The sequence below is a fragment of the Malaclemys terrapin genome, chromosome 19 (genome assembly GCF_027887155.1).
Source record: "Malaclemys terrapin pileata isolate rMalTer1 chromosome 19, rMalTer1.hap1, whole genome shotgun sequence".
Taxonomy (NCBI): Eukaryota; Metazoa; Chordata; order Testudines; family Emydidae; genus Malaclemys; species Malaclemys terrapin.
Window position 1 is genome coordinate 12570601 of NC_071523.1, and position 26285 is coordinate 12596885.

Below are 26285 nucleotides of genomic sequence, written 5' to 3' on the forward strand. Positions count from 1 at the left end.
AAATAAATAAAATAAATACAAACCCCCACAACCACCTGATTTTTTTTTTCAGAAATGTCATTTCTAGTGAACATTCTCTTTTGTCAGTCAAACTTCTTTGTTTTTGTTTTTATTTTGCATGTGTTTCAGTGAACAGACCCCAGGAGTCCCAACTCCCAGCCTGACATCTTATTCCCTGGACCTTACTGTCTCAACCTCCATTTCTATCTTCCAGAGACGAGTTCCAGGTGTACAAGGAAGAGCTGGTGCAGGTCCAGATTATAAAAAAAATTAAGATTACAAATTAATTTTGTTTTAAAAAGAATAGGGGGGAATAAATGCACAGAGTGGGATGGCCAGGATGGGGTGGGGGGAGGGAGGGCTGATTCTGGCTTTATCCCTCCTGCCTTGCAGGAATGTGTAATTTGCTCCCCACACTATGAATAGCAGGAGAGTCTGTCACCAAACACTCCAAGGACAGCAGAGGGCATTAATCATTAACCAGAAGCCACAGACTATTTCAATCCCCTCACTTTAGGGTTGCCAACCCTCTACGGTTGTCCTGGAGTCTCCCAGAATTAAAGATTAATCTTTAATTAAAGATTATGTCATGGGATGAAACCTCCAGGAATACATCCAACCAAAACTGACAACCCTACCTCACTTGGTTTCTTCTTTGGGGATATGTAATGCTGATCAGGAGAATTCATCAATTCCCACCCATTTATCCAGCAGGAAACATCCACAAGAGAACGTAGCTCGGATTAATTTACTCTGTTGATTACAGTCAGAAAAGTGTTGTTCCCATCTGCTGATCTGTGCAGTGAGTTTGGAGGTGTTGGGTACGGTTCCTGATGAGCCTACATCACATCTGGGGTGGCTCCAATTAGCCCTTTAGGATACGTCTACACAGCAGCTGGCAGCATGCTTCCCAGCACTGTTCAAGCTAACATGCTAAAAATGGCAGTATGGCCACAACAGTAAAGGCAATGGTTCAGGCTAGCTATCCAAGTACCTACCCAGAGGGTCACACGGGCTCGTACTGGCCGTCTCAGCCGAGAAACTAAGGCCTGAATGAGCCACAGGGCTGGACTCCCTTTGCGTCGGGGTGAAGCACAACGACTGTGCAGCATTAGGAAAGCTCACCCCATAGCTTCTCGCACTGTGGTTAATCAAGGCTTTGGTTTCTGTCAATCTGACCCCTTTTCCTAGCACCTAAACCCAGACTTGCTCATGCGAGGAGCAACACTATAGGGTTTCATTTATTCTTCCTCCATGAAACTTATGTTGAATATGCTGTTTACAACTCAAAATACAGGATCTGCAGCTGCCAGAAAGGGGTTGTGTTTGGGGCAGCGAGTTCTCTCCCCCTTTAATCGGAGAGGGAAAAACTGGGCTGCAGGCTGCTGAGGCCAGGCAGAATCCCCAAAGCACCTAGGGAGCTGCTTGTAAGCCAATCTTATGCATAAACATGACAAGAGAAGCCCCGAATCTTATCTGCCAGTGCCTGGGAGTGCAACACTTCCCCATCAGCAGTGAGGTAAGGATTCCCAGAAACACGAGCCATGTTTTATCTGTCCCGCTTCCTTAAAGCACATGGTGTATCACACTGGGACCGGATGCAGAGACCGCAAGCAACCCATGTGTCTTAAAGAGGGAGGGAAGGAGCAGGGTTTGTGAGTTCAAGTCAGGCACAACAACAGAAAGGATCTCGCTCTCCTATCCACTCACTACCAGTGAGAGGAGCAAATTTCCAGGACTCTCACCCGCAACCTCCACTTCTTCATTTAACCAACACGGTTCCAGTACTCTCCGGGAGGGTGGCAGCGGGCAGTGACTCCCCAGCACAGCTAAACTGTATTTTACATCCCACGTGGCATCCTGGAGGTGTGCCTCAGTGATCCAGAGAGCAGGTGTGATATACTGTACCCAGACTCCCTAGCAGCACAGCAGGGCTAACTCAGTCCTTTGTCCTCCCGAGGACCATGCAATGAGCGATGCAGGGATTCCTCAGCCCAGGCCTTGAGTAACTCTGCCTGGACTGTAACGCCACCATAGCACCCAGAGATGGTGAGTTAGGAGAAAGAATTCATGCATCACTCGTGTCCTCCCCCAGCATGCCACAGCAGGGTGATCCTCAGGCTGGGCCCTGGCTTGTGCCATGCTCACCTGTGGACACGAAGCACAACAACAGCACTTCCCTGTGGCATGCAGCTTACTCAGAGTGTAGCAGCGATACTTTGGGTCACCGCTTTGAACTACCCATTTTATATGACTCTTCACACAGGCTGCCTATAAAGCAGGGTAGGGTGGGGGTGGAGGATTGAAGTTGCTAATTTTGGCTGCCACCAGAGATCCCATCTTATGCTCCTCCTGTAACGTAAGTGGTAGGGCTCTGAGCTGGAGACCTGAAGGTTCAAGGCCTGCAAATCTTTGCAAACCACTAGGGACGGGTGTTAACTTCTTGACAGGTGCTCAGGTACTACAGTGATACAAGAACCAGAATTATGCCAGAAGGGACCCCAGCTTTAGCTGTGGTGTTCACAGTTCACTCACCCTTGAGGTTCTGGTCTCTCTCTTCCCCAAACTTTTAAATAAAAGCCCACTCCCAGGTGCTATTTTAAACGTGACCAATGTCCCTGCCTTGGTCATTCTTCCTCCCTACTTTTGCTTCTTCCCGACCCGGTAGCCACTCACCCCCTCAACCTGTATTCATTTAAAATGTTAAGGGGTTTATTTATTATTGTTGGATGACATTTGGCCGGGTTCTGAACCCCACCCTCCCAGCACCCTGAACACATTGACCATGGCAGGTCATTGCTGGATTCTTGAAAGTGACCTGCATTTCTGAGGAAGGTTTGGGCCATGAACCCATCCTCTGTGCAGCGGTGCCAGTCCCCCGGCAGTCTTTAAGACAGACAAGTTCCTACGTGACAGAGATGACAAAGCTTGGGCCTCCCAGCGGGCATGGAAGAAGAAGCATGATGCCGCCTCAGTTCCCTAACCCCTCCTAGGAGATCAGGCCCGCAAAAGACAACCCACTTCACAAGGCGATTAAGAAAAGCCCATTGCCACCACGCATTGACGGCTCCCAGAGCTTTCATCACAGTGCGCGGACCATGGGAACGGCCACACTGTGGAATAATTATATGAGAAACGTAACCCAACTGTGGGAGACTAGGTTGGTAATGAGACGCTGAGCTTTCTCCCCAGGGCTCCAGTCAACGGTTCAAAGCTAGCCCAGCAGCGACCAAGAGATGGTAACAACGAACAGTCGTTGCATAAGTTCCTTTGTAAAATGAGTGGTGTGGGCTCAGCCTAGTTCCTAGGGGACACGTCACCAAAGCTATCACTACTGGCCCTAACTGGCTCCCTTATGGCAGCCTCGTGGCCCGCTGTTCCACTTGGTAACTCCTAGGGGCCTTGTCTTCACTAAGGGGCTCTTACTTCCAGTTAGCTACCACAACATGAAATCCTAGGGAAGACAAGGCAATCATAGTTTAAAACACGAGTTGGAAATGGAGGTTAAACCTTAAGCTCCCCCATAGCCTTCATCTCACCCTGCTAACCCACATGAAAGCTGCAAACTGCCCTGCCTTCACTAGGCTTCTACCTCGTGTTAGTTACCATGAGATAAGAATGCCTCCTTCTTCTTGGTGCATTTGCACCACAAGAGCATGCCAGGGCAGGGTTGAAGTATATTGGTGAGACAACGTGGAAAATACCTGCACTGAAGGGTAGTCCCTGAACTGGTATATTGGGGTAGCATTTGCAAAACTACATTATTCGTTGCCATGCTATACACAGTGGTATGACATAAGTATGGGGCTTCAGTCATGTACTATGAGTTCAGAACATGCCCCGAGGACAGTGTCATCACATACAAAGCCCTTCTTTATGCAGTACATTACATAAAGAGACACGTAAAGTTATCCTGTCACTATTAAGCAAGCCAGCCCGTTGAAAAACAAAAAACCCATCTCCTCCTACAAAGCTTATCAACCACAGCTTCAGTCTGTTTACAATATGCAACCACTCCGGGGGTGAGGAAAAAAAAAAAAGAGAGAGAGAGAGAGATCACAAACGGCACAGCATTACACAAGCCTCCACAACGCTGCACCAGGCAGATGCGAATGCTCCGACGCCTACAAATTGACAGCAACATTGCTAATCCCACGATTGCAAAAATACCTTTCAAGTTTGTAAGAAGTGCCTGTTGCAGAGCTCACAGGTGATGCATGTAGAGTAGGGGACAGCAAGAAGTGACTTTCATGTTAGGCAGTGATGGGGGTGGGGAAGACGACCAAAGGAATTTATACCCAGACACACACACACACACCCTTCCCCCACCCCCAACTCTGATGAAAATAGACCAAAGTTCCTATTTTGGCTGCATTCTTGCAATAAGTTCTGCACAGACAGAAATCACCATGGACTCGCCCACAACGAGCTCACTGCAAGATGATGGCCTTTGTGGCTACATTTGCCCGTTAAAGTTTTAAGTTATGACCAATTAACCTGGCAAATGTATTTATTTATTTAAAGTGAATTTAAAGCTGGTGAAAGGTGCCAGAACAGCTTCCCTGGGGACTGAATTCATCTCCCTGTGGCAATGCAAGCTTCCCTTGCGTCATCCCAGCAAGTGCATCTACCCAGGACTGCATCTCGGTGCAAGAAACCCTTCAATTCTAGGCCTCTTTATTGAATCTTGCCAGCAAGGCGGGTTCTGCTACCAAGAGTACTGACACTACCAACTCATTTCACATAGGCCACTACTGAACAGCCATCAGATGGCGACTTACTGGTTGCTGTCAGCCAGGGCCATCCTTAGGATTTATGGGGCCCTACGCAGTATAATTAAACTGATGTCCCTATGCCCAATGGCAGCCCAGGCTCGCAGACCCAGGGGTGTGGGAGGGAAACGAGGCAGCAAAGAATACCGAGCCGCCCGGCCCGCCTCACAGTTCCCCGCAGACACCCCCATACTCTCTCCCTCACACAGAATGCGCAGCGCTGACGCATTCGGCTCTGTGAATACGGCCCCCGCCTAAGGAGACAGCAGCGCGCGCTGGGTGTGCGGGAGCCAACCCACTTTTACCTGCTGTCATGGGTGGTGGGTGAAGCCTCCCCAGCCCACCTGTGGCCCCACCCATACTCTACCCTGCTCTGCCCCAGGCCCCGCCCCCACTCTGCCCAGGCCCCGCCCTCTCCCCACTGTCTCCCTCCTCTCTTCCCTCCCTGATCACCCCCTTCCAGTCAAATCCCTGAACCCAAATGAAGCAAATGACATTTGGAAAAAAAAACACTCTTCTGCAATTTTTTTCTAAAGAAAATGGAGCATGTTTTCCACTGCATGCCAGAAGGTGAAGACTGGACATGCAAAAGGTACCTAATTAAAAGCACTAAATTTGGGAATAAAAAATATCAGTCACCGGTTTTCTGATATACCCTGAAATTTGTCAGAGATTTATTTGCAAAAACTTTGTAGTTAGAGCAAGTCAGCTGTCCTGCTGAGTACAACATTAAACATTATGGAATACATGATGCACCTCTTCTTTGTTTTACATTTTCTTAATCAGTATTTCTAAGCTGATTTTATATTTTAAATGTACTCTTAAGCCTTCATAAAGTAATCATTCCAGATTATTATATATTTAGCTCACTGAAACAAAGACATTATTTTAAATTAATCAGTCACAGAGGTTTAGTATATTCATAACAATGTTCATTGCTTTTAGAAAAAGGAAACTAATTTACTTTGTGTGATCTCCATAACAATAGACATGTTTATGAAATTTCACCAACTTTAAAAAATATGTTTCCAAAGATTTTAGGCATAACAAAGGATTTTATATCTTACTAAGGTACTGACTTTGCTAGAGGGTTCTCTTAAAACTAGTTCATCAAATAGTCAGAAGTAAAGAAAGGGAAACTCGTTTGTCCTGCTATCTGGCAGGAAAGGGGTGTTGTCCCTTTAAGGGCTCTCTTCAAGGATTTTTTAGAGATGTGATTTTATCTTCAGCAACACACTAATTAAATATTTTTAAACTAACATGTTCTGTGTAACTTACAGTGATGCGCAACTGTTTTTGTCAGTAAATTCAGAAACTGAGAGTATATATCTGGAGGTTGGCAAATGCCTGTTAAATGGCTCTTTAACAGTTTCAATGTTGGGCTAATCGGGCTGGCAGGCTGGAGGCTTTTTCACTTTTAAGTTACTAGATCCCCTCCACCAGACTGCAGTAGCTAGCTGTGGGAGCCTGCAGGAAGGGTCAGAACAGGGATAGGAAGAGGCAGAAGGGTGGACACTAAGACCCAGAGGTGCCCCACGCATCTGCGTATGCCTAAGGAGGGCCCTGCTGTCAGCCTTGGACAGATATAAGTCAGTGGCCTACTGCAGAAGTTGTTGCTTCACTTCCCCCTTTTGAAGCCCCTGAGGAACTCAGCCCACATCATTGTGGGAGCGTTAACACCAAAGACTTGCTCCTGGGCTACAAAGGGAACAGTAAGAACATTTATGCTCATCAAGTTTTGCTTATACCCCTATTAAGTTATTTATGAAAGCCCCAGACCCTGCGGTCCAGCTCAGCTGTGCTTAAAGCCATGTTTGTGCACTCCCAATCCCTGGGACAATCAGGAGCTTGTTTGACCCTCAACATAAATTAGAGCTGCCACAGGGCTGCTCTAACTTCTGTTACCATCCATCCTATTTTACTCCCTCTTAAGGTCTTTGGTTCCTTCTCCAGTATGGTGTGGCCAGATCTGGCCTAGAAACTAAACACACGAGATTATTTTACCAAAGTTAGTTTCTTATCCACACAGGTAAAACTCTCCACCAAGCTCTCATCATCTAACATTTTTATTACTGCAACTTCTCTCTGGCCCTGAAAAATGCTATCTTGCCCTGCTCATATCCATTCAGAATACTGCCACAAAGATCCTTTTCTTGGGCCACCACTTGGACCATATCACTCTCTTTGAATCCCTCCACTGGCTCCCCATCCTCCATTGCATCAAATATAAGCTGCTTGTCTTCCCTTTTAAGGTCCTTCACAGTCAATCCTCACCCTACCTAACATCTCTCTTTTGCTATCAAGCTGCCAGTGCTCCCCTCCAATCCACCCATGATGCCAGGCACCACTGCCCACTTGTTACATTTTCAAACAAGCACCTTTGTGGTTTCTCCCCTGCTGCCCCATATGCCTGGGAGGTGCTCTCAGTACAGACCTGCAATGCTACATAATTATCCACCTTCAAATCCTTCAACCCTCTCCTTTGCCATGATACCTACAGAAAAACATCGACAACAGCAACACTGACTGGTGGTGTGTAAAGACTATTGCCTATCATGATGATGAATACTGTCTCACTGTTCACTTATGCACCCCCATCTATCTGTATCCATCTGTTGTCTCGTCTTGTACTTCAATTGTACACTGCTTGGGGTAGGGACTTTTTGTTGTGTTCATACAATGCCCAATGGGGTGCTGGTCCATGACTAGGTACTATGGTAATACAAATTAACATTGATTTAATATTCTTATTATTAATTATTTATTAATTTACTCAAATCCTCATTTACATTTTCTACTCGATTTCAGTCTATTTGGCCTGCCATATTCTGAACCTTACTTTTACCTAAAAGAAAATCAAGGAAAGGATTTCCACATCATCTCCTGTCTGTCTAAACCAGCCTATAATTTAATACATCAATCATTTATATTCTGCTGGTTAATTCACTGCATTCCTTCGCTAATAGCATTTGTCATCCTTTTGCTGTTTATATATAATCCTATCCGCTACAATGTTTCTATAGTGCCTTTGATTTAAAGATCTAAGCACTTGACAATTAATCCCCTTTACTCACCTACTTCATAGGTTGGTTATCAAACACAAACTATTAAACTGAGGCAGAGGGGTCCAATTCAGTTTGTCCAAGATGGCAGAACAAGAACTAAACCAGGAGTCCAGACCCACCAGTACTTTGTTCTGAACACTAGACAATGTTCCCTTCCTTAATAGAAGAGCTGATGCTATCCATTGCTAGCTCGGTATCTCCTAGTGTCAAAATATCAATGAGGAACAGCAGTGTAGTGGCCATGGAATCTCAGACACCACATGAAGTGGATTTAATATTGCACTGACTGATGTCTCAGCCCTGCAGATCAAACCCTTTGCTGAAGTCAAGGGGAATTTTATCTATGCAATGACCACAAGGTCAGGCCCAAAGCATTCACTTCTTCCCTTTGGTTTAATCCTGCTTTCTCTCATGCAGGAACTCTTGTCTCCAGAGACTTTACACTGCTCACGCAAACACATACAACCATTAGAGGCTCACAGGGAAAAGTAATGGGAAGCAGAGCTCTGCTAATGTAATCTGGACTGGAGCTAACCTTGTTTGCTTATATGGCTAATGGGGAAGGGGCTGTCAGCAAGGGGAGATAGAAAATAACTCCTTATGCATAACAGGCTGCTCTACTAGGGCTTCCTGCTCCAGAATAAATAGGAAGAAGAATATCAAACTGCTCCACCCTCACTTACACTAATAGACAAGCATGGGTGAAATACCAGATCCCTGAATCTAACCACAAGCACGTGCAGGGGGGGAAGCGGAGATCAGGTACAAATCATTTAGAAAAGGAAGTCTAAAGCCAAACATCATGCACCATCCTGGAAGTGACACACAATCAATGGGTTTGAGAGAGGGGGCAGGGGGAAAAGAAGGGAGAAGTTAAAGAGAACAGCAGAAGAATAGTGAGGAAAATTATCTGTCTAGAGCAGGGGTTCTCACAGCACATTTTTTGGTGGCCTCAGAGTGCGGCCACCAAATCTTGCTGGTGGCCATTATTACAATTTTCCCTAAAATAATTAATTTAGGAAAAACAAATAAATATGCACACATACTTGTCCAAATCACTTATTTATGTAGGGTTTTTATTTGCATACTCAATAATAATCATGTACAGATTATCTCTATTCTTGTCTCTATTCTTTACTGGACTTAAACAGAATAGAAACACAAATAAGGTGTTGTGCATGTTCTTGCCCTTTTGTTGTTTTTTGCTTTTTTTAGTTGTGGTTTCGGGTTTTTTTTTTAAGACTTGCTAGCTAGTAAGTCTGCTCCTGTGAAAAGTGATATTTGAATATTTTTTAATATCACTTTTCATAGCAGCAGCCTTATTATCTAGGTCTGAGGCAGTGATGAGTGATATTTACAAACCTACACATACCACTTTCCACAGCAGACTTACTCAGCCCTGGCAAGCCGGGGGAAAAATTAAGCCCTGGAAGGGGAGGTGGAGAGGGAGACAGGGGGGCCAAGGGTGATGGGGTTGATGGGTGAGAGGCTGGGGGCGGCAGCAGGGGTTAGGGGTGATGAGCCCAGGGGCTCGGGAAATGGAGCCCGCCACTGCTCAGCCAAAACCCAGAGCCCAAAGCCCCACGACTGGAGCCCGTGGCCGGAACCTGCCACCTGCCACCCCACCACCCCAGGCCTGAAACCGGAAGCCTGAGCCCCACCACCCCCGGGAAGGTGGGGAATTCACACCAGCTGTCTGCTCCTCTGGTGCTTGTGGCTCCAAAGGGGGCAGGGCCCAACCCCTCCTTGCAGCCTAAGGGGAGGAACCGTTGCTTTACCCTCACCCCCAATCACTGCCCAGGAGGTTGTGACCGCAAGAAAAGCCCCTGGTGGCCGCATGCGGCCATGGTAGCTGCATTTGAGAAACGCTGGTCTAGAGGGACCAAAGAGCCTTGTCTGGGTAGAAAGATTTTGGGTGTCACAACCTAATAGATGCATTCATAGTGAAGCGATCGAGTTCTCAGTGTTACTTGAGGAAGCATGTCTAGGGGAAAACAGTATTGTCCAGCAGTTAAGGCAGGGGCTTGGGCAATCAGGACTCCTAGATTCTATTCCCAGCTCTGACACTGACTCCGTGTGCGACCAGGGGCAAATTATCTAACTCCTCTGCTTATCAGTTTCCCCAGAAGTTAAACAGAAATACCACAATCTACCTTACAGGGATGCTGCAAGTCTTAAATATTTGTAAAGCGCTTTGGGATCCTTTGATGAAAGGCACGACAGAAGTGGAAGGTATTATTATTCCTGCTCAACTGAGGTCAATTTGGAGTTTGGTGGAGCTGGTGATGAATTAAAGCACCTAATTAGAGAGAAGACGTTTCTGAAATAAATGTTTCAATCCCTGTATGGGTCATTGATAAAGCCAGAAACCCAATACATCTCACTGGTGGAAAAGAAAGAAGCCTCCACATATTTCTAACTATACCATGCAGGAACCAAATTCCTCTGTTTTTGGCTCCCTCCCTCCCTAAACACACACACAAGAGACGTACACATATCACAGTTTTTAAAAGACTTTCTTCCTCATACCCCATCAAACCACATAATTCAAACTCCACCGCGAAGAACACAATAGGCAGTGTCTGGTGCCATTAACAACTGGGTTTTGGCAGCACACCCCTAGTATCCAATGAGGGAAGGCTGGCTATGTTTGGCCAGCCACAAAAATAAGTGGGTGACTCCGGATAGCTGGAGACAATCTGCTGGGTGATGAATTCTAAAGCTTCAGGAACAAGGAAGGACAGGCTAATGTCTTAACAGGACAAGTGCCTTTCACCTAGTGGTGTAGAACAGGAATCTCAGTGCAGTGGGAGATTTAGGAGTGAGCCTCATTCAGCCCTCCTTGGCCAACAGGAAAGTCACTGCAAAATGGTGTTCTCTGAGGATAGAAAGGGCTGCAAAATTGGCAGGGGGAGAGGGCAACGTGAAAGGAAATTCTTAGGGCTCTGAAAGCAACAAAGCAATCCAGGTATTAGAGGAAAACATGTCCCAAGCACCAAATTACAGCTCACCAAAACAACAAGGGGAGGGATAGCTCAGTAGTTTGAGCATTGGCCTGTTAAACCCAGGGTTGTGAGTTCAATCCTTGAGGGGGCCACTTAGGGATCTGCGGTAAAATCAGTACTTGGTCCCGCTAGTGAAGGCAGGGGGCTGGACAGTTACAGAGGCAGGCATTATATACTGACACAGGGAGAGAAGGGAGTTACTTTGCAAAACAGCTTACCAGACTCTTTTAAAACTTGCTAAAAAAACAGTTTTGCCTGGAGAATAAGAGGATCTCCTGGTGGCACCAAAAATAACAAGGCTTTAGGGCATACAGCACGTATTTATATTGGATCCTCCATATGCCACAGCAACATTGGGAGTTCAGCACCTGGCAAGCTACAAAGCACTGGAACCTAATGGACAATGAGGCCTTATAATCGCACAAAGATGGAGAGATTAAATTGAGGTTTGACAATACACCTCTACTCCGATATAACGCTGTCCTCGGGAGCCAAAAAAATCGTACCGCGTTTTAGGTGAAACCGCATTATATCGAACTTGCTTTGATCTGCCGGAGTGCACAGCCCCGCCCCTGGAGCACTGCTTTACCGTGTTATATCCGAATTCGTGTTATATCGGGTCATGTTATATTGGGGTAGAGGTGTACTAAAGGAAGATCTGTAAAACAGCTGAAGTGTCATGGCAACATGTAAAGCTACAAAAGTGATTAGGAAGCGTGGAGGGACTGAGATGTGGAAAGAATAGAAGGGGTAAATACGCTAAGCAATAATTAAGGGAGGAAGCAATCTACAAATACATGAAGGATGAAAAAAACGGAAAGAAAGGGATTTAGCGTGTGAACAAAAAGCTATAACAAGGAATAATGAGGCTGAATATCAGGAAAAACTGCCTGATGCCAAGGTCACATCTATTGGCTTGTAGAATAGCCTCCCAAAGCAAGTGGTAGAAGCCCCATTGCTTGAGAAGCTAAGGTTGAAGCTAGCTGCTTATTATATGCCCAATTTTTAAACACCTCCAGTAACATTCCCAAAAAGATTCTAAACCCCCTGAAATTTCTTATGCTAAATCTCATGCCAGGATAGAATTTGGGTGGGGGGGAGTTTAGAAGAGAGTTTTATTTCCTATACTGGAAATATCCCCCCAGACTAGAAAACCAGGATTTCTTAATAGCCTAGTAACCTAAACAAATTTGGGAAAGTCAAAGAAATGGCTTACAACAGTGGAATTGCATGAGCACCTAAAGCCCTAACCAAGATTGAGGCCCTGTTATACTAGGGACTATACAAAACACATAAGAAGACACTGTCCCCTAAAAGATTGCAAACTAATTACACGGCAAGATTAAGGCTGGGTGGGTTATGTAAATCAAGTGTGTGGGGGGGGAATAATGAGGATTTTATAGCAATGGGGAATTGTCTGCATCGGTTAAGTGTTTACTTCCAGACTTCTTAATGTTTGGGATTTCTTCCGAAGCTGTGGAATTTTTGTTAAGAAGATTTCTGCTGCTAGAAACCTCTTTAATCTAACAGACAAAGTCACATCAAGATCCTATGGCTGGAAGTTGAAGCTTGACAAATTCAAACTGGAAATAAGGGCCAAATTGTTATCGAGGAGAAACCATTGGAACAACTTACCAAGCAATGTGGTGGATTCTCCATCACTTGAAGTCTTTAAATCAAGACAGGATATCTTTTTGAAAGACACTCTCTAGTCTAACCACAAGTTCTTGTGCTTCATGCATGAATTACTGAGTTAAATTCTACGGAGAGACTAGATCATTACAATGTACCCTTTCTGGATTTAAAAATCTATGAAATTTTGGGAGGGTGATGACTGGACACCATTGAAACACACTTCAGTTTTAATTTGGGAATTTAAAATTAGATTGGATAAAACATTAGTAAGTGCATAACAGGGATCAATCCTGAATGGGTGGGATTAAGGAGGGAATGGGTATGAAAGGACGTAGTGGACTTCCTCTCTAAATTGCACGAATTTATGAACAGAAAAGAGATGTAAATGGTCTAGAAGAAGGAGCAGAAAGAAGTCAGATGACATATAAGAAATGGATCCAAAAACTCAACATTGGGAAGTGAAACATGTCTGGTCCTACTAGCCCTTCCTCTTCAATGATGCCTGCCTTCCTTCCCCACCACACCTCTACAAAAATATAATCTTATCATGGTTTGCTCTCCAAAACGCTTATTATAAAAAGCATTTTTCCTTTTTTCTGTTTTGTTTCTGAAGAGTATGATAAGCAAATTGTAACGTAGGTTGTCTAGCAAATATTGTTCTTGGGTGTTAAAACAGTTTAACTTACCTAAATAGGATGTCTCTTTTAGGGGCAAATATTTCCAATTGTTTCAACAAGTATTATAGTAAAAACCACTAACCAATCATTCAATACAAACAAGACCAGTCTGAAACAACCATTGCAGTCAAAGTTGTCACACACAAAAGGACACACTGCTTCAAGCTTGTTTTGCCTCTTCCAACAAAAACATCTCACAGTCTCTTATGATGCTTTGGAAACAAACTCACCTCATTTCTTAACATCACATATTAATATCAGAAGAATGATTGAATTCATGCTACTGAGACTATAACGCACTCAAAGGAAGTAGGAGGATCTTAGTGGAGAATAGGTCATATCCTAGAAACAGAGCACTGTGTTGATATATTGGATGCAATAAATCATAATGAACATGCTGGGATATAAAAATCACACAAGGCAAAAATATTAAATGGCTACTCCTAGGAGATGGAGGGAAGCGTGTTTTAAATCAGAGTCTGACTTTAATCCCATGTCGTCTTGTTCATTTTTCGAGCGGTGGACAGCAAAGGCATCTTAACAATGAACACTTAGGAGGCTTGCATGTTCTCTAGGCAGTATTACTGACTTCTTGATGGAGTAATATCACGTAGTGGCCCAGGCAAATCTCAAGCAGCGGGAGTCTGTCCGCACACAATGAACAAGAAATATTCATTTCGGGCCAAAGAAAAAGAATCTCTGGCCTCAAGCAGCCAAAGAGCAGGAGTACACTGGTGCCCACGAGAGCTTCGCCTCAGAGGATGGGTCCAGCCCACAGGAGCGGAGGGCGGCCCAGTGCTCTGGATTATGACGAAAGGAGGAAGCAGTGAGAGTGGCGGTGGGCCCGGCGGCTTTACCCGCAAGGATGGAGAGAAGGGCCAAGCACCAGGAACACCGGCAGGGCCCACCTCCGCCCCAAGGAGCCGGGGGTGGGGAGCACAGCCCGGGGCAGGGCTGGGGTGCTGCAGAGAGGAGCCCGGGTCATTTATTGCGGCTGGCATCTGGCGGCTCGCTTCATGGGGCGCTCCCCCCTCCCGCAGGGGTCTGGCTGCGCCCCCAGGCAATAGGGGGCCCCTTTCCCCCAGGGCATGGGGGGGTCCCCCTCTCCACTGACCTGACTCGGCCGGCTCCGTGCCCATTCCTGGCCGGGCTCCTGCTCTCCCCGCCCGGCATGAACCCGGTCCCCGAGACTTCCCTCGCTCGCTCGCTCGCTCGCAGCCGGGGTAGCGGCGCGGCTGCAGCCGCCGTCCCTGCCCGGGGAGGTGGAGCGGGAGCGGGGGGCCGGGCCCCAGCGCGCGGCTCCGCCTCCTCCCAGGGAGAGGGCCGGGGAGGGAGCAGCTGCAAAGTGCCCAGCTCGCAACAAGGGCGTCAGGGGCCGTCTGCAAAGTGCCCGGCCCCAGGCGGCAAGGCCGCCCCGGCAAAGCCCCCAGCTGGCAGCTGGGGAAGGGTGGCTGGGGGCCCAGCTCCTGCAGCATGAAGTCAAGGAGCTGGGCAAACCCAATGACAGCCCTCCCCCCCGTGCCCCAGGACAGATCTGGCCCTCGAATTCCTGCAGGACCTACCACCCCGAAGAGCATCACTAGCCAGACAGACTCCGACCTGGCCACGAGTGTCCCACAGCAAAAAGAGTCCCCCAGACGCCCACAATATTGATTGCCACAGTGGCCTTGTCAAACTCGACCAGCCTAGATTTGTTACTGTGGCAGCCGCCATCGGGAGCGGGGCCCTGGCCTGCCAGGTGCCCCCTGCCAACACAGAGTGAGAATTATCATAGAATACCAGGGTTGGAAGGGACCTCAGGAGGTCATCTAGTCCCACCCCCTGCTCAAAGCTGGGCCAATCCCCAACTCAATCATCCCAGCCAGGGCTTTGTCAAGTTATCCCCTACCTTTCAGTTAGCTGGCAGCCTAGTTTAAAGTAAAATGCAACAAAGCATGGCAAACAACAGAAGGGAATTGGAAAAATTATTTTGAAAGTAAAACATTAATTTTTTCCATCATCGTCATGACGACGGAAGGAGGAGGTTTTGTACCATGTACATTTGCAAGTTTGTGCTAGAAATTGAGGGCAATGACTAGAGAGTACCTCTGAGCCTTCCAAGGCCCAAATGTGAGACACAATGTAACACAAACATCCAGAATCTCTCTCTCTCTCTCACACACACAAAATTATTCACAGAGCAAACAAGCTGATATGGGAGTCACTCCTCTACTGAAAATAGCTTTCTATAATCTCAATTACATGATTTATTTTTCCTAATGCAATTAATTTTCAAAATTAAAAGTGAGGGGACAGTAACTTTGCATGGAAAGTAGGTAACTAAAATGAGTGCCATCCATCAGAATGAGATACATTTGAGAGCTTTGTGATAGACACGTACTGTAGCTACTGTTTCATAACAGCTCCTTGCATTTAGTCAGTGCCTTCTGTTCGAGGATCTCTAAGTATAAATTGAATGAATCAAGCCTCAGCACACGCCTGGGAGGTTGTCATTATCCCCATTTTACGGATAGGGAAAATGAGGCACAAAGAGTCTATGACTTGCCTGAGTTGTCACAGAGAGTGAGTGGATCTAGGCAGAGATTTTCAAATGCACACATGGCATTTAGGCTACTAACTCTGACTGAAAATTAATGGGAGTTAGACGTCTAACTGCCATGTGTGCATTTGAAAATCTCCCGCTTTTACCAGTTCAAAATAGATGTTTGATGCATCGGGTGTTAAATAATAACTAGCCAACAAAAGAACCCAGATTTCCTGATTCCTGTTTCCTTGCTTAGCTCCCAAAAGACCTACCTCTTTCTCCTCCTCTTTATGGTTTGTTTCTATTTATGTTACAATAGTCGATATTTGGCCTTGGCTACACTCGTGGATTCACAGCGCTGCCATGGCAGCGCTGTGAAGCGCGAGTGTAGTCGCGCCGCCAGCGCTCTCTCGCAGCGCTGCAAGTATTCCACCTCTCCGAGAGGAATAGCTTGCAGTGCTGCGAGCGAGCGTGCAGCGCTGATTACACTGGCGCTTTACAGCGCTGCACTCAGGGGGGGTGTTTTTTCACACCCCTGAGCGCAGCAAGTGCAGCGCTGTGAATTGCCAGTGTAGCAAGAGAATAATTAATGGAGATATCCTATCTCCTAGAACTGGAAGGGACCTTGAAAGGTCATCAAGTCCAGCCCCCTGCCTTCACTAGTAGAACCAAGTACTGATTTTTGCCCCAGATCCCTAAGTAGCCCCCTCAAGGATTGAACTCACAACCCTGGGTTTAGCAGGCCAATGCTCAAACCACTGAGCTATCCCTCCTCCTCTCCCCTATAATAATAACATAACATAATATGCTATAAATGTTAGTGCATTATCCCACTCTCACTTATCAGCTCTTGTGATTTTACCATGAATCTCACGACATTTGATGTTTCTCTTAAAGTACCAGACTCCTGGAAGTGTGTGACTGAGCAAGAATCCCCAAAATTATTGTTTTTAAATATATAATTTTTTAACATTTGGGGTTGGCAATACCGCAATCTTAGCATAAGTACAAAATGTTACTATCGATCATAGAGTTAGATAGAACATCTTGTTTTTAATGTTGTTTCAATCCAGATATCATATTTTGTTCCGAACTTTTTAAATTCTGAGCCTCTCCGTTTTAAACCATAGGCCCTGACATGTGTTGAGATATTTTTAACAGACTGTTTACAGGAATTCTGGTTTCTGTTCTGCTTTTTTGTAACAGCCTTTCTATTCATTATTTTTGCCTATCACATGTGCAGCAGTAGATGGCAACAACATGGGCTTGTGGCAGTATATGGTAACAACAACAACAAACACACTTGTCAATGGGGCCCACATGACACTGGACAAAGAAAAGTGGGCTGTGGGAGACAGGGGAGTTGAAAGGAGAAAAAAAATAGTTACAGTCCCACACTGGTAAGAACCTAAGAACTCCAGGACGGCAAGAGAAAGGAGTGGTAAGTTTTGGTTTGCTCTATATTGCATATTACTCCAGAAGCTCAAGAGTTAAGTTCTTTTATAGAGACCAAAAGAATACTTAGGGCTTCAGAAAAAACATAGAAGACATGGTCCGTTGCCCCAGAGAATGTACAAGCTAAATTTTACAAAGATGACACAGTAAGTTAGGATAACAAATCAGTAGGAAGGGGATGTGATGTGAAAGGATCATGTTGTTACTTTGTGTATACACATGGTCTGAGCCAAGTCCATTTAGCTACTGTGTTCCTGTTTATTAGAAATTCCTGAAAACAGACAATCATACATTGTTGCAACTACTGTTCAAGCCTACACCTGTGTTTAACTGATTATTCTGGGAGACTGAGCAAGTGTGAAAGAAGCATGATAGTTTCTAAACTGGGGACAAAATTTATTTTATATACACATAGCCACAAGCGAGAACATTAAAAGCAAAACAAAAAGACCCACCTTTTTGTGAGCAACATTAAAGACCCAATTTGTTTGCCTGACTGGGTTTTATGATGGAAGAAGCTACTGGTGTGGGCCAGGAAGAAAGGATTAATTAAAGCCCCCCAACTCGTGCTGTTGTTGACCCATATTGCAAGATACTTTGCCCTGAGTCTTTCTGGTGAAAACAAGGCCCAGAGCTCAGTTCCCCCCCCCACACACACACACACAGAAAATAAAACACAGAATATGTGTAGGATCATGGGCTGCTGCTGCATGATCACCAAAGTCAAATCGAGAGTATATTTTCAAGGCAGGAGACACCTATCTTGTGACCACATGTGGGTAAGACTATATGTATTACACCCTCCTCTTTGAATTCGTTCTCCTCTTCCACCAAATCTAGTCCAAGCCTTTTGTCTTTATTTTCAAGGCCTTTCACAGCTCTGCCCCTCCAGGTTTATCCACTAGTCCCTTTTCACATTGCTCTCGACCCTTTCTGCGCCAAACAATTATGTCAGCCATAACCACCTGCTCATCTGCTTTTCCCGCAACACCCCGTATGCACAGAACATGTTCTGTTAAGGGATCCATATAGCTGCTAACTTGCCCTCTTTCAAATCCCTTCTCAAGACCAATTTCTGCTGTGAAGCCTACAAAATAAACTCATCCAATGTTTAAAGGTTAAACAGAGCAGGCAGGCAGGGGCAGCTGAAGAACGTTATTACAACCCAGCTCCAGAGACTGCTAGCAAGAGTGCTCTTAGCTGCCATGGTGGCTGGGGAGAGAAATGATATATGGGGTCCCAGGACCCAACCCCTATAGGGCTTTATAATAGAATCACATATAATTTTATTTATAACCTGTACACACAACTGCCAGTGTCAAAGCTTCAATAGCCAGGAGTTAAAAAAAAACACAAAAAAACAAACCACATTTAATTGCACCACAAAGCAAGCAGGAAGCCATAGCACTCTTTGGAGAATTGCTACTATTTTCTCCATGTGGTTAACACCATTAATCAGGCAGGCAACCACATTCTGCATCAGCTGTAATTTCCAATGGGTCTGCAAAGGTAGCTGGATCCTGCTAAGAGCTAGGTAATAAATACATCATTATTATTATTGAAGTCAAAAGAGTGGTTTTGCCACTAGATTCATAGCAGGGTCAGGGCTTGCGTAGGGTGAGCAGGAGGTCAGGCTAGATGATCACAATGATCCCTTCTGACTTTAAAGTCTAGCAGTCCATTACAATAATGCAATCAAGACGTCCACTGCCCTGTCAGCTTCAGAGCGCACCTCTCAGAATACAAACACACAGAAGATAAGGTTCTTCTTCAGAGGAGTTTACAGCCAGCCAACGGACAGTACACCAGTACTAGTAGTTTAAGATACGATGACCATTTTTCTATATTCTCTTTTCCCATCTTAAAGATGAATCTCTGCAATGGGTTCTCGTGCCACACCGCTGCCTTTTGCATCCATTCTTAATTTGGAGCAGCCCATGGTCTCTCCTGGGTCAGGAACATACACACAGAGCAGAGCCTAAGAGAGCTGCCTGAAAATCTTGGGGCTTTACTGTGTTCTTCTATACCAGATGTTAGGGGAAAGGAATAGTTAACATGTATATACTGTAGTACTTTTCTTCCTCAGACTGCCATGAACGTTCATTCTCACATTTACAGCTTCCCTATTCTCCACCTTTAAACACCTAAAATGCCACAGCAGAGCAGACCAATGAGAGCTTTACAGGAACCTTCATACATGAACTTTTTCACAGTCCCTGCAGAGAGCAGTAAGAAGGTGGAGCTAATTTAATCCCACCGCCACCTCCCAGACCAGACTATTTAATGATACGGGGGGGGAGAAACTATTAATGGGACGGAACCAGAACCCAGATCCAAACTCTCCTGAACTTTGGGGAAGTTCAGATCTGTCTCCAAAATTTTAATTTCAAGCCCATTATCATTATTATGGATATAGCATCAACAGTTTGGTAGCACATTAGTGATAGTCTCCATAACGAATCAGAGGCATCATCAGAACAAATGCTCATTGGCTGATTATACCCCAAAAGCAAGACACTTACCAACCAACTACCAAAAGCTGCTGGCTTTACAAGCTAATCTTTTCACAGGTGAGGTTGTCCACAGTCTGCACTACACCCATGTGCAAAAAATTAAAAATATACCCAACACTTTTCCTTTACAGCTCTCAAAATATTCTAAAAAGTGAGTAATCATTGTAACCTCCCCCTTCCCACCCTTTTTTTAAACAGAGGGGGAAATGAAGGCACAAAGAAGTGACTTGCCCCCAAAATCACAGAGACAGACAGCAAAAGAGTAAGAAATAGAACCATTGTCTTGAGTCCCAATCCGGTGCCCCAGCCACAGAGCTATGGTCCCTGTTTTGTTTTACAGTGGTATAAATCCCTTGTACTGGGGAGTAGTGGTGAAATTAAACAAAACCTAACCAAACCCACAAACAAACAACTCACAGGTTCAGGGAGGTGAGTAGTGAGGGTAGGTGAGTAATTAGGGTATTGAGGCAGTGATGGAATGAAATGCATAACTGGAAGTATTTAAAAGGTGTTGGCTAATGATCGCTTAAGAGAGGAGTTTGAGAGCAATGAGAAGGAAGATCAGTAGTCCTTAGGGTAATGCCAGTTGCCACCTAAGAGTGTGTGGATATGGGGAAATATTTCAAAGCTCACTGTAAAGGATACCAGGGTTATGGGAACAGAAGGAAAGAAGAAAGCTGCGCTGGGAAGCATGGAAGCTGGGTGCTAATCTGCAGTACAACGCTTCCAATTAATTGGTATTATAAAGGATTCTCTCTTTTTGCTGAAAAATCTTCATTCTAGTTAAAGCAATTGGGGGGCTGCAAGGGGGAAAGGGAGAGATTTCACGGTGGTATGTTCTCAAGGGGAAATGACCTTCTGACCTCTGCAGATGCACCCAGGAACAAAAGGTGAGTTGAGGCAGCCAATCAAAGCGCCATCAAAGAGGTGCATCTCCCACTGACTACAGTCAGGGAATGGTCAGGTGACCTGATGAATGACAGGAATAGGGACGTAAAGGTCGCAAGCACAATCGCTAGCTTCACTCAATGGCTAGTCTGCAGCTGAGAGGACCGTAAGAACTGGCATTCAGTGTTTTATTCTGGATTCCATTCTTAGCTACATTGTGCTGGTCTTCTCTGGGGTGGAAGCGGAGCTCCATCGCTGCTGTTTGCTAATAGGAAGCACATACACAGAAGCTGGTATTTAGTTCCTTCCATTCCTCTGTGTTTGCTCTTGGGTAACCTTCCCAAGAAAGAGATGTGTTGGCAGTGGTCACGATGAAAATTAAAAAAGAAATAGTTATTGCACAGACCAGACTTGGGGTCAGTTGGGTGGTCTCACTAGATTCTGTGCTAGTTTATAATTTTGTCCATGGGGAGGATGCCAGGAGCTCCAGAGAAGAATATGTATGGATGATAAGGGCTTGGTGGGTTTTTTGTTTATTCACTGGACAAACATCAACATGGAAGCAACAGAAAGGAATCTTTCCCTGAACTCTGCAGGAAGTGACTGATGGAGTATGGGAAAAACGCAACAGCAGGAGGTCAGCACAGGGTGCTGGTTGTAACAGAACCAAGTCTATATCCATTGGAGGTTATACGACACCATGCCACCAGCAAACGTACTGGGAAGGACACAGCATGAGCTTTCAATGACCTTACCTAGATGGAGTCTCATCTAAAAGGCATCCTTGAATCGAAACACATGGTGAAATAAACAGGATGTAGAAATGGCAGGAAGAAGGAAGATGAAGACAAGAAAAATGCCTTATCTGTCTCAAAGACAGAATGGCACATTTTAGTGTTTATTCCTAGGGGAAAACACTGTTCAAGTTGTGTGGCTGGATAGTGGACACTGTGTATTTAAAAAGACTATACAACTTACCCCAGCAATACTAGCAGAAGAAAAATAAGCAGCAAGAACTGACCTGAATTAGCTGGAACAAGACAGTCGAGATTCCTATCTTATTGATCACTGATGATAGCACAAGGCTTCTAAAGTTAAAAAAAAGTCTCCCAGACTTGTTTGGATTAGTAAAATGAGAAAGGAACCATCAGGCCTTGCTTGATACCTCTTTGAATGTAACTTTTGAAAGTTGGAGTAACCAGCTCAGAGTACGTGTGCCAAAATAGAATGTTAAAGGGAAAAAATAAACTGACTTCTACATTGATTTTACAGACAGTGGAGCAGCATTTCAGAGCGCAGAGTGGAATTTATTAGCCACATGTTTAACAAAAGGGGAGGAAAAGCCACTGACCCAGTTTTATAGATACATGAGGCACTAACAGCATCAGGCACAGTGTCAGTTATTCACTTCTAAAACAAGAGGCAAAACAGTTTACAAAAATAATAATAATAAAAAAAAGTTAGTTTAACCTTTTCACAGAGGGAACTGGGAGTCAGGAGCTCATGGGTTCTAATCCCAGGACTGACTCTCTGTGACCTTGGGCAAGTCTCTTTGCCTGCTCATGTCTCAGTTTCCCCATATGCAAAATAGGGATGAAACTATTTCCAAATCTCACAGGACTTTTTGTAAGTCTTCTATACAGTAGTCTGAGATCCTCAAAGGGCAGCACTGTTGAAATTAAAGCATTAGTATGTGAACACAGAAAATAATGTTAATTTCTTTATCCTTTTAAAAATTGTACCAATTTCCCTATTTCCCCCTCCTCCCCAGTATATGACAGTCAATAATGCTTTTCACACACACCCCTTTTTTATGCAGAGGATCTTCGAAGACAAGACGCAGGTACTAAACACAAGTTAACGAGCATTAACAGATGCCACAACTTTCCTTTCAGTGGTTTGCAACCCAAATTTCTTGGGAGTATTTTTGCAGAAGGTAAGTGACCCGTAAAACCACAGATTTCCATCATGAGCTGCAACAGCATGTTCAAATAAACCAAGGTATTTCTTCTTAAAATTACTGTTGGAGGATTATATAGCCCTTGTCTGAGATCAGAAGTGATGAGGCATGCGATCATCACGTACCCAAAACCCCTGTTGAGTTCAACTGTAGAGTCTTGGGTGCACAAGGAATGCTTTAGAGAAAGCTTGGCTTGTCTTTCAATATTTAAGTTGCCCTTGAACCTCCTAGCTCTGGAATTTTGAGGGGCCTTATTAGCGGTTTCCATTAAGGCCCAGATCTTGGAAGTTCCTTGTTGGAGTGGACCTTGATATGCACAGAGCCCTGTTAAGCCCATGCAAGTGCAGGTGTCTGCCTGCACAGGACAGCTTGCAGGATTGGGACTTATGGGGCCAGGAAAGGTTGCTTGCTTTGGACTGTTAATTTAAAATATATATTTAAAGTTCAAGGTGTTTTATGCTGAATTTTTTTAAGCAAAGAACCACACCCAGTATGTAACAAACCAAACCAGAAACTATGCACAGTTATGCATGAATGGACAGTTGCTAGTGACAAAGCTTACGAGAAGTTTTGAAGTTTTCCCACCACCTGAAAAACCACTTATAAGCAGCAAAGGCCATTGCATGAGTCACTGATGCCAAAGGGCTGAGGGGGAAGAGGTAGTTATGTGAAAAGACTTTTTTTTTTTTTTTTTTTTTTTTTTTAATGAAAGTGTTTTGGCAAGACAAAAATTGTTAGTTTAGCTATTAAAAGGATGAAATTTCCATTGGTGAACCAGGGGGAATTTCCACCCAAGAAATTCATGTAGAGGCACTTGTTTATACAGCAGCTGGGAAAACTGCAACTGTTGTCCCAGGGGGGCAGTGCTGGGAGGAAAGGGAACCATCTTTGGTAGCAGAAAGAGATTTTGTACTCAAACTTTGGTCCAAAAATATTTTTTTTAAGTTTTTAGTTTATTAAACATATTGTTAAAAATGACAGGTATGTTTCACAGAGGCACAGTTTAATCAGGAGTGCGAGCAAGGACTCTCAAAGATTATCACTACTTATATTTATTATTACATGTTGTTTATAATGCAGCAGTGCCCAGCAGCTTTAACCAGGTCAGAGCCCCATTGTGCTAGGCACAAACGTAGAGTGAATTATATTCCCCATCTCAAAGAGCTTTCACCTGCTCTCTTCTGACCCCTTCTGTGACTTTGGACAACTCACAAACTTGTTACCTCAGTTTTTCCTTTTGTGAAGTAGGAAGGACAATATTTAACCACCTCACTGCAGTGTTGAGAGGAACGTTGTTAATGTTTGTAAAGTGCTTTGCCCCAGTGGTGACATGATTAGTTTGGACTAGTAGAAATAAGACCCAATCGTTTTTCTTTTCTCTCCACCTCCGGTACCTCCACCGCCCTCGCCCCCCCCCCCTTTTTTTTTTTAGCCTAAAACAAAATAGTTGCTGTCTTTAGGGACAGCTTTTTTGACATCCTGATTGTAATAACAGGGACTAATTACTGTGTTACATCTGAAATAAATATTCCCCACACTGATCGGAGATTCTAAACGGTTTGTTGACTAGAACAAACCAAGAATAAAACCACAGACCTGTTTGTGTAACTGTCTCCATATGACTGCAGTAATCAACAACAAACTCAGTTGTAACTTTCTCAAGCTCTTTGAAAGAGCCTTGAAGGCTTTCTGGTTTGGGCCCATGACCCCTTGCTCAGCACCAGATTCCAGATTGGCAGCTGACAGCCTGCTGGGGTATTAGACAAGGTAACAAGGGACACCTGTCAACAAAACCAACTGCTTCTTAACATGTTCAGGGCCTGCATATATTCCTGCAGTAATTTACTATGGCAATGGGGTGGCAAGCTCAGGACATGGGACTTTTAACTGGCTTCTTCCCTTTGACCCCAAATGGCCACACACCCCAATTCCCAGGACATCTAGCCCATCCCCCACAATAATACAGAATTCTTCCCTATATTAAAAGTAGATTATGTAGTGATAATATATACTGTAGAAAATGTGTGTACGTTTCTCTCTCTCACACACACCCCAGTCTAATATGGAAACCATACAAACTAAGCCATATAGGAGATGCCTGCTTATACAAGTATTGTATCTTAAATATGTCAAAAGCCATCCCCACATATGTACCTTTACCATATCCTTTTGGACCAAGTAGAATTTTTCATATCAATAGTTTGAAAATAAGTTTTCTTCTCTTTGCAATGTTGGAATTCGGTGCTGTAAATAAAGCAAATTTCTCTTCTGAAAATAATGCATCACATCACCCTTTGCAGACTGCAATATGTACACAAACTTCACTTCTTTCTGTGTAGATAACATAACATATATGCCCCTTATCCAGGGATTTCCCTTCCAAGCCCAGTTTGCCAAGTCACCATACTCTCTCCATTCAAATCACTCCTTATGACTTGCTTCTTTCACGATGCCCACAAAAAGTGATTTAACAATTTTTAAAAATTCAAACCATCTTTCTCCTCTGAGCTTTCCCAGTGAGTCATGTTGTCTGTCTGTCTTTTAGGTCCCGAGTTAGAAAAGCACTTATGCATATGCTTAACTTTAAGCAAAGGAGGAGCCCCATTAAAGTCATTGGAACTTCATTTAAAGCATATGTTAGCTAAATCAAAGTTATCCACTCACATTGATGTAAGTGTTTCCACATGGAACAGTTGCACCCATCGCTAAATCAATTCTAGTGAATTGGTGCAAATTGTGTGTGTAGAGCGGGCCCTTAGACTATAAATTGCTTGAGGCAGGAACTATGTTCATGTTTGTCTCTTGTACAACACTGAGCACGCTGCTGGAACTTAAATAGTAAATAATAAATACATATTTTTATATTACAGCACTCATTGATAGCAATCTTATCTATCATGTTTACATACCAACTTCTGTTGTATAATCCCTATTTTCACCACATATAAGGACTGGATTTATGCACAAAGTCGCACCAACATAATTAAAAGGATTTTAATTTACTCCTTTCGTTAATTTGGTGCACATCTGTCTGTGGGTGCTCATTTCAGAATACTGCCTTAAGTAAAATCAAAACAGGACACTTTTATTCTTAAAAAAAAAAAAAGTGTCTACACATAAATTTGCAGTGACATAACAAAAGTTGTTAATTAAAACCAATTTTATTATTTGGTTCAACTTTGAGAGTAGACTGCCCCTGCTCATTCTCTAATTTGCCTAGTCATCTGAAAATATCCATGCCTGATACCAGAGCAAGTGACTGAAGTTTGAAAAAAATGCTTTCACCTAAACTTTTTTCCACTTTAAATGCAATCAATGACACAGTATAACTACCCCCCACTTGTACACCTTCACACATCCTGCTAAGCTGTCACTTGTCTGGAAAGTTGTAGTGTTCTAAGAGTTCATTTCATTCAACTGTATTTCCAGTGGATCCTCATTAGCTGATTCCTGGACAAGAATAGTACATGGCAACTCCTGTTTCTTCTATACATATGCTTTAAACAAAAATGACATTCCAAGACTAAGTGGTTAGATGATCTCTTTTACCTGGGACACCTGGAAGCTGCCTCTCCAGACCATTCCTACTGGGGGTAACTTCTGCAATGTTAGAGGTCTAAAGTTCGGTTCTGCCCAACTACCGAAAAAGCAGCAGCATCTTACAGGTACAGCGGGAAAGTGCAGGCGGGTCATGCATTAAATGCACAGCAAGTTCATAGCTGTAGACAACCTGAGCTTGCATCTCCTATTGTGTTTCCTTGGTACCTGGCAACAGGAAAAAACAACTCTCG

The 26285-nt window shown here is 44.3% G+C and overlaps 1 protein-coding gene across 1 annotated transcript in view; it reads right to left on the reverse strand.

Moving 5' to 3' along the window:
• PIK3CD (phosphatidylinositol-4,5-bisphosphate 3-kinase catalytic subunit delta) overlaps positions 1–14385 on the reverse strand; it is a 47197-nt gene extending 32812 nt beyond the window's left edge. The window contains exon 1 of the mRNA XM_054009110.1: positions 14269–14385. The gene's annotated coding sequence lies outside the window, so the exon portion shown is untranslated. The remainder of the gene's footprint in view (positions 1–14268) is intronic.
• Between the last annotated feature and the right edge of the window lie 11900 nt (positions 14386–26285).